Source organism: Melozone crissalis, unplaced genomic scaffold, assembly GCF_028551555.1.
Source record: "Melozone crissalis strain CALT ecotype California unplaced genomic scaffold, PUWL_Pcris_2 ptg000033l_1, whole genome shotgun sequence".
Lineage (NCBI taxonomy): Eukaryota > Metazoa > Chordata > Aves > Passeriformes > Passerellidae > Melozone > Melozone crissalis.
The window spans coordinates 4,251,830-4,267,015 of NW_026535811.1; the positions used below are offsets into that span (position 1 = coordinate 4,251,830).

A 15,186-nucleotide genomic window follows, 5' to 3' on the forward strand; every position below is an offset into this window, starting at 1 on the left:
GTGCAGGAGTATAGGAAAAAAATTAAGAGGTTGGTAGAAGTTTTTAGGTGTTTCAGAGGCCATGTTCTGTGCTCTGTCTTTTCTTGGGATAAAAATTTAATGAATCCAAATTTTGATACAGCTTCAAAGTAATTCCTGATTACATCACGATGGGGAAACTCCTCCTCCTCAGCTACAAAGAGAAAATTATTGGCACTAAAAGTAATTTATTACTACAGACCATGCTTAAAATAACTTTTATGGCCACAGTGGCTGTAATGTGGTGGATGTCTGGAGGTGTATTGATGTGAAAACCCGTCTGCTTCCCTTTGAGGAAGGGATTTCAAAGAGCTGCCTGAATTTTTGCTTTCCTTAATAAACAGAAAAGAGTCAAGATCTTCCTGATGATACAGCCCTTCAGTGCTAGGAAGGGCCAGGTTCCCAATCTGTTCACAGTGTTAAATTTATACCAGTCTGGACCAAATGTTCTGTCATTCACCTTTTGGCCCTGAGTTTCTTAACTCTGGAGTTACTCACTGCTCCTTCGTGCTGCTTCCCCACCCTTCTTTTAAAGGGATTCCTGTTTTCTGCCTTCCTTCTTCCACATCTTGAGAAATTTCACACAGCAAATGAGCTACAATAAATTTACACAAGGCAAGCTTAGCGTATTTTTTAAACAAGCTTCTTGATTTGTTAAATTTTCACACGAATGTTGGGCATTTTTTATGGTGTGCTTTGCCCTTCTGAAAAAGTAAAGAGAGCCTGACTTTTCAGGCTACAGCAGGACAGTGGCCTGGATTATTTCAGCTCTCATTTTACAGGAGGGCCAGCAAACGAAGGACTTGATATTGGGCAGCTGGGAAATTCATTACTTTGCTACTGAGCACAGTGGACATTTTGGTAATCTCTAGTGCTGAGACATGCCAAGGATGGATGGATGTTGTTTTATTCTAGTCTGTCCATGCTCTCTGTTTTGCTGTTTCTGTGCAATGTCATGTGTTTTTTGATTTTTTTTTTCTAATTTCTCCTTTGCTGAACAGGAAAATTGAACAAAAAAGGTCAGCTAGAAGAAAAGCGCAGTTACTTTTCACAGGCTGGTTTCTAGTGCTCTGAGCACCTGTGGCTAAAAAACACCTGAAGTAAATGCAGGGTGGAGCAGAGGGAGTGCAAAGGGTGAACAGGGATATGGTGGGTGGTTTTGCAGTAGAAATTGATATTTGGAACGTTTCTCAGGTCCCACCAAATGTGCTAAGCCTGAGAATCAAGGGCTGAGCATTTCTGCTCACATTTCAGAGTGACCAGTGAGAAACCAGCCCCTTCTGGCACTCTCCTGCTCCTTCCCAAAGCCAAAATGATTTTTCTTGCTGCTTTTTCTGAAACCACATGTGATGCTTCCCACACATCTCTTGAGCTACACCAGCCCTTGTCAAAGGTATGGGAATTGATGCAGTTTTTGAGAGAATTCCCAATCTTATGATGTCCCTTTGTGGGTGTGAGTGGTGAATTTAATCACAGTAACACCCTGGGTCTGTTTCCCACTGCTGTGCTCTCTGTGCTCATCCTTTCAGTCTGCAGTGGTATTTGAGGATAATAATCTAATCCTAAATAATATCCTTTTCTGATTTTTGTGTACTCCATGTGAGTATCTAAAGAGACAGATTTGTCTTCTGTAGTGCTAGCAAGAAACCCCAGGTCTGTTGAGATGTAAAACCAACTTCAGTAAAGCAGAAACTTAGCCTCTGCAGGTTTTTTTTTATTAATAATCTTTCCTTGGTTCAATTGAAAAAATAATAATTGTAGGGTTTCTACTAAGATATGCCTCTAGCAGGTAGAATAAGGGTTTGCATATGAATATATTTGACAGTGTAACTTTAATGCACTGAGGTTCTGAAGTGGATCCAAGCTGAATATATGAAAAGAATTTTAATAATACCTGAGACTAATATAATTTGTCTCCACTTTCAAAATAAAAATAGTGCTGATTGATTTTCAGTTTATTAAACCTGATCCCTGCAGAGTTTGAAAACCAAACACTGTGGCAAGAGGAATCTAAAAGTAAAACCAAGTTTCATTGTCTACCCTGTAAGGAGCTGAAGCTAAAAAAATTGCAGAAGTAAACAAGGAAACAGCTTGTGACAATAGCCACTGAAATCTAATATCTGGCTGTGAATAAACCAAGTCTGACACTGATGTAGGGGACATAGGAAAGTATAAACACTCAAAAGGCGGCAATAATAATAACAATAATAATGATGATAATAATAATAATAATATTTATAGTAATTTTGAACTCCTATGGCAGTGAAGGTGTACAACTTTTAGACATCAGACTGGATCTACAAAGCTTTGCATCAGTATAAGCAACATGAAATACATTTTGCAGATCTGTTATCTTCCCCTCAATTTTCTGTCTCTCTTTGTATCCATCCCACTCTTGGGTGTTATTTTATCCATCTCTTTAGGATAACTATTCTATAGTGGAATTATAATGCAGCATTTTGAAATTATACTCTTGAATATAATGTTTTAAGGGTCTGACTTGTACATGAGTGGTGTGGAGCCTTCCTTTTCTTTTGGCATTCTGACAAAATGATGCAGCACCTTGCCCATCAGAGAAAAGGGATGGGCACTTGTGTGGCAAATGTGACCATTGGGAAAAATTGTACTTCTAGAGATGCTGGATTTTGCATTGTGTATCTGGTGAAATGAGCATTTTTGTTAGCCAAGAAACTTTCACAAATGTACATGTAAGCAGACCTGCTGCAGGGTTAGGCATTGAGATGTTTTTTGGGGGTCTCAGTATCTCCCTGTAGGTAGACGGTGTGTATATATTTTAATTTTAAATTCATTAGTACATCTAAAACAGGGATTACAAATGCATCACACTAAAGGATGTGTTGTCTCCTTTGACCTTACCAGTAATGCTTTTATCTTTGCCTTGTAAAAAGGCTTTTCATTGTGCACTTACCCATCAGCTCCTGAAAGGCCAAGAGAGGTAAAAGCTGAACTTGGAGGAGGTTTTTTGTTGGTTTTGGATTTCTTAAGTTTATTTTTTTTCCCCTAGATTACATAAATGGCTGATTTAGGGACAGAATATGATGTTAAATAAACTGGTGTGGGTGCTGATTTCTTTTTCCTGTGTGCAGCATTGCCATCTCCACACACTGCCCCTCTTCTTTTCCACATCCTCAAACCCTGCTGGTGTGCATCAAGAGACTTGCATTAAAAACATGAAAAAAACCCCAAAATGAAGAGAATTAATTACAGCTGCTTATAACGCTGTGGGATAAATGTTTTAAAAAATAGTCCAGAAAGCCCTTTCCTACTGTTATTCCTAATTTCCCAGAGAAGCAGCGGTTCTAGGTCTGTTCAGGTGACCACTTCCCCTCCCTTTGAAGCATGTGATTGTACTTTTTCAAGACAAGGTTATGCCAAACTAATTGATTCTTTTCTTTCCCCTTCTTATTAAATAAGTTTGGCTGAGCCACATTTACTTGGATTAAATACAAGCAAAAAGAAAGTTCACATTGGTTCAGGAAGTTTGTTTTGTGGTTCTTTGGAAAAGAACATTCTGTCCACTCTTTGTAAAACCAATACAAACAGTCTTTTGGCACACACACTATTCTTTGTAGATACCTTGCTTTAAATTATCTCTGCTATTTTGCAAGATTAAGTATCACAGTCCATATTTCCTGGATAAATCCTGCCTTGTGTAATTGTGCTTTCACTTTAGAAGTCACACCTGCAGTGGTAGTTGGTAGTTTGACACAATTAAATCTTGTAAATGCTATTTGAGATCTGCTGATGAAAGATACTGAATAATGAAATGGTGATAATAAATTTTAGGACAGTAAATGTGGCTTATGTAATAGCTCTTATTTAGAAGTGGTTATATCTCATTGTAGAAATGATCATGTAGATATGATATTAAGGAAAAAGAGCTGTAGAGGCACAGAGTAAAACTTCAAGAGGGTTTTTATTTATTTTGTAATTGAGGAATTGTGTGTGAGTTTTGTGGAGAAATGTCCTTTTCCCTTTTAACTTTTTAAAGGATATAATTATAAGGTTTTTTTATTATGATATCATTTTATCATTATATCATAATTATTATATTATTACTACTAAAGGAGTACTGGGATAATTAATTTCATGTGCTTGTAGCAGGCATTTCTCACACGTGAGAACCTGGCAGGAGCTGCCAGAATTGAGAATAACAGCAGAGAAGGAAATGTGCACTGTGCAACCTCAGTCAAACAGGGAGCAATCTCTGGTGCCCTCTTTTGATAATATATTTGGTGGAACCAGTTAGGGGAGGATCTTAAATGATGTTAATAAATTATTGGGCTGATTCTTCAAGTGTCTGTAACTTCTGCTGGCTTGGGCTCTTACTGGAAGGGAAAACAAAGATGCCCTGTACCTTGTCCTACACATAGTCAATAATATTCCTAGAGAGTGATAAAAGCGAATCAAATCTGTCCTGTGACAGCTTGGAATTGAGCTGAAGCTTTACACACACATCTGGATGTAAGTTTTGAGAGCTGTGTTTTTTAACATCAAAGCAAAACGCAATGAAGAACCCCAACCTTTTGAACTTTCTATTTCCATACATTTAAATCCAAAGACTGAAGTATTTTGAATGTCATGTCTGCCTTATCTTTTCAGCAGAGCCTTTTCCTATAATTAAAAGGGCATCAATTTTTCTAATTGTTGCCAAATCCAATCTGAGCCTCCCACACAATCATTTCACCCTTCCCTCCCATCATTGTCTGATATTTTGTTTGCACAGTCATTATTCATTAACTGTGCTCATGTCCAGGGCAGCAAACAGAGGAATCACATCAGCAAGGAGGAGCTCAGAAACTCACCACTGAAATCTGTTTTTTTTTTTCCTTTTTTGTGTTACATTGCCTTTCAGATGAGAATCCCAAAACCTGTAACAAATTTCAGAGATAAGGAGCCTGGAAACAATAAGTGTCCTACTGTTTGCTGCTTCCTTTTCTTAGCAGAATTCTTTAGTCTTCCATTCTACTGAGAAGAATTCATTTCTATGTAAGAAGCTACTGAGATTATAAGTCACTATTGGAAAGGAGAGAGCTGTAGTCTGCCCTATTTTTAAATAAAATCTTACAGAATCACACGCAGTCATTAGTTGGATTTGGAGGGGACCTCTGGAGATCATCTCATCCAACCCCCCTGCCAAGGCAGGGGTCACCTAGAGCAGGTTACACAAGAACAGGTGGGTTGTGAATCTCCAGGAAAGGGAGATCCCACAGCCTCCCTGGGCAGCTGCTCCAGTGTGAAGTTCTTCCTTATGTTGAAGTTCTTCCTTATGTTAAGGTGGAACTTGCTGTGTTTCAGTTTATGGCCACTGCTCCTTGTCCTGTCACTGGGTACCACAAAAAGGAGCCTGGCACCATCCTCATGGCACCCCTTTGAGATGTTTATATGTATTGATGAGATCCCCTCGCAGTTTTCTCTTGCCTGGACTAACCAAGCCCAGCTCCCACACTCTCCTTTTGAGAGAGATACTCCAGACCCCTCAGCATCATTATGACCCTCTGCTGCTCCAGTAGCTTCTTTTCTTTTCCCTTCTTCCTTTCCCTTCTTCCTTTCCCTTCTTGACTTAATCCACGTTTTGAAGGGAATAAAATGGGCATGAAAGGCTGGAGTGTCTTTCCTGAGGTCCCTGGGCTAGGAAAAGCTGAGGCTCATGAATGAAAAGCCTTAAGATGTGCCCATGTGTTGTCCTTTCCTCTGTGAGGCTTTCCTGGTCAGAAAAAAACCACCCATTATTTGTTTATCTCCCCTTCAAATATGAAAATGTTATGTTTTCAGCAGAAATAGATGATTAAGAGATAAACCACCAGTAGAATCTGGTCATATTAGTAAGCAGATTGAAAAGATTTAGTATAAAAACTAATACAATATACTACTTCATTTTTACACTAATGTGCAACCACTGGATCAATTCACATTGGCTGAGTTGACCTATTCTCACTTGTCCCAACTCATTGGAGTTGACTCAGTATTGCTTCTTCCTAGTTCTGTTGCTATATCTAATTGATCTGTGTGTTTTAATTAATTTTGATTTATTGTAAATGGGAGAGGAAATGGGGAAGGGATAATACCAAAATGAAGGCCTGAAGAGAGTAATTCATAAGAAAATCCTGCTGTAAATTGGTCAGATTTGCTAAAATTTGAAGATCTGGTCAGTGGCTGGAATAGTGCAGTTATGAAGCTGGAAGCAGCTCCTGTTACAGATAAGTTAGAATGAAGTGTTGGATATGAATAAAGACATGAAATAAAAAAGGATGAAAGTCTTGAATGTCAGTTCAAAACTGAGATATAACAAAATTTGAAGGGTTTATGGTGGAGGCTGCTCAGTTATCCTGACCATGAGGTTCCTGTTAGCTGTACAGAGCAGTTCTTTCTGGCATTACTGGTATTTAGGAAACTCACACTGACAGTAGTGGATGAACTCTAACCAGAACTGCATTTCTCCCTGTCATGCACTGAGGGCAATCACATTTTAAGAAGTCAGGGATTAGCAAGCTGAACCCATTGTGTAATGTGCAGTGGAACTGCAAAGCTGAACCTGTTCCTTCTCTGCTTTTCAGTGATTTGTCCTGTTGGGCAGCTGCCTTCTGAGTGCCTCTGGAGAGATGCCAGCCAGCTGAATTGAGCAGTGGCAGGGACAGCATCTCCCCAGGCTGAAGTTCTAAGCCCAGGCTCGTGGCATTTGCACAAGTGATCACTGGTGAGTTGTACACGAGCACAGCTTCTCTCCCTCCTCTCTGTCTCTTCAACCACTGGCATCTGTTGCAAACTCTCAATTCTGGATGCACAGACTGGCCTGCCTTGCTTGTTTATCCCAGAGTGTGACTGATGGGCTTAGAGAATGTGAAAAACGCCAATCACTTGTTTTTGAAATGTTAAAAGTTTAACAGTAATAAAATGGTTATAAAAATAGCAATATAATAAAAATTTGGACAATTAGGGTTTAGGACAATAGGAGACAATAAAAAACAAAGAGTTATGGGTGGTCCAGGTTCCTCTTTCTGGGCAAAATAAGCCCAAAAAAGGACCCATGTTAACAGAGGATTAACTCTTAAAAGCAACAGCCTGTTGCACATTCATACACCTCATACATGATGCATAAATTCCATTCAAACACAGGATTCTGTCTGGTCAGTGTCAACTTCTTCCTCTTAATCCTAATGGTGTCTTCAGGGCTGAGCAAGGCAGGAAGAAGTTCATTTCTTTTGATAAGAGAGCAATAAATTATCTTTCTCTGAAATATTTGTGTGTCCTGTGGCTGCTATTTGTGCATCATGTATGATGTGTGAGTACCTCATTCCTTTCTTAAAAAATAAAATCTCACATACATAGTTTCTATTTTAACATTATGTTATAACCTAAAACTATGTTTAACACACCACTTAAGGAAATTAATACAGCATAAGTTTCTAACATAACACATATCATATTCATTTTAATATTTGTGAAAAGCCAATCACAAAATACACATTTTTCACAGAGAATATGAGAGTGGTCCAGGCTACCAGCTAATCTTAGGAAATCCTTACTATTTGTTTGGATGTTTATGGATTTTTTCCCCTCTCCCTCCACTGAATGAGTAATGTCCTGGTGAGGCCAAACTTCAATTCTATAGCATTTGTGTGTTATACTAGATGATATCACTGTGCTTTTTTTAACCAGAGGAGATTTTATACCCTCTTCCTTAGTGCTTCATAGCCTGGAAATCCAAGCTGTGGGGTTCTGATAACAGAAGTAGGGACTGGCTGCTGTCAGCACGAGGGTGATTAAAAATGTGTGTGTGCATGCTGCTTCACTCCTTTCCAGCTGAATAGAAAATGAAACTGCCCAAAGCCTTTTATGTAAGTGCATGGATTTGTTTTTTTTTTTTTTCCTGTTTAAATCTCTGTGTGGCTGTGTGCACACAAACTCCATCCCCAGATTGCTTCTGAAGATGCTGTGCAAAGAAAAGAGTGAGCCTGTTCTGACCTTTGAGGACTGATCCTGTTTCCAGCTCAATACCAGACACAACCTCTCCACAAAAAGCAATAGCTAACCATTAATTTTTTTTAGGGCAAGGTGGTTTCTAGTCTGTTTTTCCAATCTGTGATTTTCCTTGATAAAACAATGGCAATCTGCTTCTTGCAGCAGCTGAGATGCTGTGATTCTTTGACAGCAAATGTGTGCAGAGCTGCCTTACACCTTGCAACCCCCTGCTTTATTTAAGACTGCCATGCTGGGCTGACTGCTGTTTTCCTGGGAGTGTGGCACCAAGGAATCTTTGATGAGATGCAGCCTGGTCTGCAAAACACACGTTTGCTATTAAAAACAACACATGTGCCCTTAGCTGTAGCTAATAAATTAAAAATCCCTGTGGAATTTGGGGGAGATAGCTCCTCTAGACATGGAAAGAATCCCATTAAAGCATCAGCATGACACAGCTCAGCATCAGGTGCTGAATTGAATATCAGAACTACTCGAAGGTCTCTTCTGGAGCAGCAGGAGGAGCCCCTTGCAAGGATGGGTGCAGGAAGGGTGAAATGCATCCAGGGCACTTGTCTCTGCCTCTTTCAGGTTCTTGCTATGTTGTTAAAAAGGTTGGTTGGGATATTTGGACAAAGACCTGAAGGTCAGTGCTGTCCTGAGCTGTAAATGCTACTTTGATTAGCAAGATATTTGGAAAGTCACCCTGGCCTGAAAAATGATGAGGGTAATTCTGCTTTCTGCTGGAGGGGGCAAAGGCAGAGCAAGGAATTCAGGTACATTATTTCAAGGTCCAGTAGCCTCTTAAACTAGACTAAAATAAGCAGGCTTTAATTAGTGGAAAGTTTAGGAAAACACATTCGGTGCTATTGTCACATAACAAGTTGGAACATACCTGTCCTTAAATTCCTTTCCTTTTTATTGCTGCTGCTCTTCCTGCTCCAGTTCAAGCATAGCAGCTTCTGTCTTGGGAGCCACTGAAGGTAGATGCAGTTCCTTTCTGCTGCTGGAGAACTCTGAACCTCAGCACTTAAATAATACAGCAACTTCAGTGCTAACAGCAGCAGCTTTGGAGGAGAGAGGATTTCAAATTGTTGCAGTTGACTTTCAGGGTGTGTAGAAATAGAGAAAGCAAGGTAGTTATTGAAGCAGTGTTGTTTTTATGTAAAATCGTTGTCACTTGGGTAGGTGCACTTTATTTTTGCTTGTCAATATTTTCAATTATTAAAATTTAGAGATCATAGATTTTTCTAGGAGCCAGATAATTCTAGCAGAAGCACATCTGTGTCTTGGTCAGGGGGACAGCAGTTTGGGACTAATGTCTGTGTGCTGTGTCTGAGGTGTCAGCCTGACTCACAGGATGGAATGCCTGCGTGGGGAAAAGGCAAAAACCTTTGCTCCCTTGTGACAGGGGTGGGAAACCATCTCCGTGTGCAGAGGTTCCTTTTGGAACTGCACATCACAGGAAGGTGCTTGGAAAATTCACTTTATTCACAAATAAAGACTGAGTCAAGCCAGTGCCTGCTTATCAGGCCAGGGAGTGATTGTGCTGTGCCATCAATCACAGTGCCCTGAGCACAAACAGTTCCATGGCTGCGCTTTAGAAATGCATGTGAACTCCAGTGCAGGTTTTTAGTTTGTTGTTTCAGTTGTTTTTTGGGTTTTTTTCCTATTTCTGAGAGCACTATAGAGCACAGAACTTCAAGTGCAGGGTGTCTGGGGAGTGTCCTGCCCTTGGGGTTGAGTGGTGTTTTGCACTTTGCTTGCAATTCTGTTCCATTGCTGTTTGCTAAGTGCAGTGCAGACTTTTGAAATTGAAGTTTGAACTTTCATCTGGAACCTCAATTTTCTTACAATTTTTTCTTATTTTTAAAAATTAATTTCTAGTTTTTCTTAATTATAGTGCCAGAACAGTGTTATCACAGAATCATTAAAGATCCTCCAAATGTAAAATATTTTAAGACCATCTAGTACAACCCCCCTGCAATGGGAAGGGACATGTTCAAGTAGCCCAGGTTCCTCAGAGCCCCATGAATATTTCCAGGGATGGGATATCCACCTCTGGGTGACCTCTTTTACCACCTTCATTGTAAAAAACATCCTTATATCCATTCTAATTCAGCCTTCTTTTACCTTAAAACCATTATCTCTTGTCCTATTGCAGTGGGGCCTGATAAAAGCCTGTCCTCATCTTTCCTGTAGGTCCCCTTGAAATAAAAATCCCTGAAGTGATTGGCTATTAGAAATATTGCAGAATTAGCTGAATGAACCTCCTGCCTCAGGTGGTTGAGTGCTGAAACACGCTGAAAGCGATTGTAAACCATCATAAGCCTGCAAAAGATTAATGGTTAGCTACCAATGACTGCTTTGAAACTCAAGAAGAATGATAGCTTAAGCCATTGGTATAAATCAAACCATCCTTTTGTTAACATAAATTTTTCTTAGATCCAAAACTACTGAAGCTGGATGGATGTTCCTGATGATTTTGCTACAGCAAAAATTAACTTCTACTTCTTGACAGGAGTAAATGAGAGATAATGAGATTTTATTATCTGCTCCAATCACCTGTGGCTTTGATTATCTGCTCTGTCCTGTGGCTTTGATTTAAAAACCAAAATTCCTCAGAACCATTGGATTTTTGTTTTTTTTAAATCCCATAATTCAAAACAAATGGTTCTCTTATCTTTTAAATCCTGGCTGCTCGGGTGGGGGCTGTGCTTTAGGACAGGTAGAGACATCTGGGCATTTTCAGGGCTGCCACTGCATGTGGTGAGGGCTGCTGGTGCCCACGAGCCTGGCTCTGCAGGGGAAATCTCAGTGTCACAAACCAGAGCCACGCTGCTCGCCGAGTGTTGACAGCTTGTCATTGCAGACTGTGCTTTTCCCTCCTGCCTGGTGGTTGGAAAGGTTCAGGAATGACCGTAATCTCTTTCCTCCAGCAACTGGGGAAGTGTCAGGGTTTGTTCTTTACAGATTTAGGGGGGAAGAAACCCACTCTGCTTTTCATTTGTGCTGAGTTTGTGTGAAAAATGCATGTAGTTTATGACTGGCTTTTCGCAAATATTAAAATGAATATGTATGTGTTGTGTTAGAAAGCAATGCTGTATTAATTCTCTTAAGTACTGTGTTAAATATAGTTTTAGGTTATAAAAATTGTTAAAATAGAAACTCTGCTATGTAAGATGCTTTGTTTAAAAGAAAGGACTTGCAGTGAGATAGCAGCCACAGGACACCTGAATCTTTCACAGAAAAGGAATTTATTGCCTTCTTATCGGAAGAAACAAACTTCTTCCCGCCTCGAAGTCGCTGTTAGGATTAGAAGGAAGAAGCTGGCAATGACCAGACAGAATCCTGTATTTGAATTGAATTTATGCATCATGGATGAAGTGTATGAATATGCAACAGGCTGTTGTTTTTAAGGGTTAATCCTTTGTTAACGGGTGTCCTTTTTTGGGCTCGTGCTGCCCAGAAAAGGTACCCAGACGTCCGTAACTCTTTGTTTTTATTGTCTTAATTCAATTTGTCCAAATTGTTATTACTCTAATTGTATTACTATTTTTATAACCATTTTATTACTAGTAAACTTTTAAAATTTTAAAAACAGGTGATTGGCGCTTTTCACAGTTTGCAATTGTTTTGTTGTCTCGGTTGGATTTTCGTAGCATATCCAAAATCATTAATCTCCCGTGGAGCGAGAGGGGATGTGAGGAAAAGGAGTGGACAAGGGACAGGAAGGACAGGATGGTAGCTAAACACACTGGGGTTTTCTTGGCTTTAGAAATATAGGGTGTTTATTTTACAGCAGCAATTCCTGGTCCCTAGGGGAGAGGGTGGGGTGACAATGGTGTGTCATGGGACGTGGCACTGCTCACCGCAGGGCAAGAAGGAATTGGGGATCTCTCTCCTTTATCTGGGGTTATAGAAGAATTTTATTGCTTAATGCATCAGTGTGGCCATTCTCTGCTCTGGGCATGCAGGCTGGGATGCTCAAAGTGGAATTGTGACATAAAAACAAACCCAAGCAATTAGAGTGCAGGTGGAGAGCACCTTTGCCCTCTGCCATCAGAGGGACAGGGCTGGGCGAACCCAGCCAGCCTGACTTGGCTCCCACCTTTGTTTGGAGGTTGCTGTGGTGATGAATAACCTTTGCAGAGGGTGTGTGAGCCTGTTGTGGCTCTGGCAGATCAAATAAACCCAGGGTTTCTCACCCCCACCTCTGAGCGTGTACCCTGGTGGTGGATTGGGCTCCCAAAATAAGTTAAACCTGACTCAGAGCTGGTTGTTGACATGGCAGAGATCTCCTCACCACATCCACTGGTTGCTTTCCCAGCAGGCAGAAGGAGCCTGGGTGATAGCAGGCAGTGCCTTTGTTCCCTTGTGTGACAGGGGAGCTGATGTGCCTTTTTGTTGGTGCCTTTTTTTGTGTCCTTTTTGTTGGTGCCTTTTTGTTGGTGCCTTTTTGTTGGTGCCTTATTTGTGCAAGATTTTGACACCTGAGGTTTGTCTCCTTACCTGCCCTTGAGGAAAGAGAGCAGGTAGAGCAAGAGACTGGCAAAGGTGCTCTGTAGAAGAAAAGAGGGAAATATTATTATCCGAAAGTCCTCTCTTTTTAAAATTTTTTCCCTACCATTGCAAATATTACCTTTTCTATACTGAGGAAACTTTAGTTTCATTTTGCTTCCCATTTACCAATAAGTGTTACAGCAAATTATTGTTAAATTCTCTGCAGCTCAAAATAGAAGTGTTCTTTTCATACTAAGGCACAAAAATCTGACCTAACAACTGCATAGTGATACAAAAGGGTGTGAAATTTGGAATTCTCCATAAGCATTACATGCTTTTCTCATTAATTCACACAAGTACGAGTACATTTCGATGATACAGGTGACTGAAGATGCTGCAAGTATCACTTCTAGATAAGAATTACCTTCAAAAAGGTCTTGAAAACTTGTTTTTCCCCCTCCTAGAAAACCCTAACAGGAATTGGCAAGAATGATTGCCACCTGAGGCAACTCATGGAGAATTTTCCTCCCTGCAAATTATCCTTGTACCCAATATCTGTGAAGCTGCCCTATGCACAACTCATAGGAAGCGCTCTGTGAAATACTGAGTCACTCGGAGATGATCCACTGGCCATGACAAACACTGTGATGTTTAAAATGTCTATTTTTGCTGCATAATTCCTGAAATTAAAAAAAAAAAAAAAAATAATTACTCAGCTCTGTGTCAGCTCTCCATCTCCTCACAGACCTTGTTCTTGGCACTGAAGGACCAAAGAAAAAGATGAAAACTTTTTAAAAGCAGTGAGGCCTCTCACAGTGTTTAAGATGAAGGTGGCAAAGGCAGGTCCATGTCCCTCCATGGCACCACTGATGCATATTCTTTCTGAATTAGAACATTGGGGAAATAACCTCCTCTCCTTCCAGCAGTTGCTTGAGGCTTCACATCTTGAAGCTGTCCACTCCTTTTAGTGACTTGCTTAGTTAAAATCACCTTCAGTAAGGAGTATTTAATTCCACCTTCTAATACCTTATTCAGGCTGCCCTCCTGGATTTTGGGGAATCTGGAGAATGCTGCTAACAGAGTGGAGCCAGCACTCACAGGAATGAATTAATGGCAGCCCCATAGCTGTGATTTTTACATCTGACACATTCTCCAAGGCTAGCGCAGCACCTCCCATACTCCTTCAAATTCATTTGTTCCATTTCAGCTCAGCCTTTTGAAATATTTTGTGATGAATGAGCGTGCTGTACAAGCTGGTGATCAGGAGCAGCTGTTCATACTCATACATTAAATTGAATCCATCTGTCAGTGGGCTCTTTAAAGTGTGAGTTTCACATTGTCAGGAGACCTGATTGCACCAGAGCAGGATCTGGGTGCTGTTTGCCAAAAAGAAAAGGGCAACCCTAAATGAAGAGTGCTTGGATGGGCTCTGGGATAGCCCTGTGGCCTCATCTGCAGAGCTGTGATTTGGCCTGCTGAGATGAGAGCAAAGTGGCTACAAGCAGCACTTCTGCACAGAATTGTTCAGATGCAGGCTGAAATTAGCAGCTGACTTGCAGTGAGCTTTGTAGAACTTATAGTGTGGTGGTTGCTGCTGGGTTTTTAATCCTGACCCTTTGACCTCATCACCAGTTCTTTAAATCTTTTGCTTGTAGAGTTTTTCTTCAGGGGATGAGCTGAAGAGGAAGTGTTTTATTCAAATCAGCAAAAGGAGACCACACTGCTTTTTTGATTGTTTGTTTTTTCCCCCCAGTATGCATACATCATTTTTTATATTCATTTACAAGTAGAGATGAGCAAAATGTATCTCCTGAAGCTGTTTAGCAAACGGCATTTAAGGCAACATTTCAGCCCAACAAATGGTTGTTTCCTGATTGCAATAATTGTTCTCATAATTTTAAGTGAAATCTTCACTCTGTAATATTCTCTGTAAATGACACACTGGATATGGGAGCCAGCTGATTCATGGCCTGAAATATGTTGATCTTATCCAGGGGTAACTTCTCTTGGCTTCCTTCTCCCAGTTTGCTCCTCACCAAGACCTTTGTGGTGAGGACTGTGTTCGTGCTGGCTTGTGTGTGCAGCTCCAGGGAAAAGCATTCCTTGTTCCCAGAAACTCATTCACCCACTAATATAATCTTCATTACACCACTTCACTTTAGGGCAGGCAGCTTCTCTTGGAGGAGCAGAGCTTCCTTTGCCACTGCAGAACTTTTATTGGAGTTGCAGGAGGGCCATGATTTATTTCTAGACTTTGTCATGGTCTCCAGAGCTGCAGCTCTCACCCTTTGCTGGTGATCACATCTCCTGTCACTGCTGCTGCACTCCTGCTGCAGGGCTGAGCCAGCACTTTTCAATCAACACTAAATTCAGTGCTGGCAGAAACACAGGATTAAAAAAAAAAAAAAAAAATACACCAAAACAGAACGCCCACGCTGGCTCGCTGGCTTTGTGAGCTTGTGTTTTGTGTCTGTTATCCTATGGTAAGAGAAGAACTCTTAGCTTTTCTTTAAAGCAGAAAAAGCAAGGCTGAAGCCTGTTGTTTCTGTGTACCTGGTAAATAGAGATTTTTTTTTTTTTTTTTAATGGAAACTCATTAACGTGTTCCACATGGAGAGGTGAGAATTGCACTCAGAGTGAAGAGATTGATTGATTGATTGATGTTGGCTTGCAGTAAGAATATAT

The 15,186-nt window shown here is 40.5% G+C and overlaps 1 protein-coding gene across 4 annotated transcripts in view; it reads left to right on the forward strand.

Annotated features, from left to right (window-relative positions):
- Nucleotides 1-15,186, forward strand: part of EPS8 (epidermal growth factor receptor pathway substrate 8) — a 126,741-nt gene that overhangs the window by 27,590 nt on the left and 83,965 nt on the right. For 3 of the 4 annotated variants that reach the window (XM_054282172.1, XM_054282175.1, XM_054282173.1), the window contains one exon: nt 6,597-6,736. The gene's annotated coding sequence lies outside the window, so the exon portion shown is untranslated. Of the gene's footprint in view, nt 1-6,596; nt 6,737-7,297; nt 7,322-15,186 lie in introns of those variants that run through there. The other variant, XM_054282174.1, reaches the window with a different exon arrangement.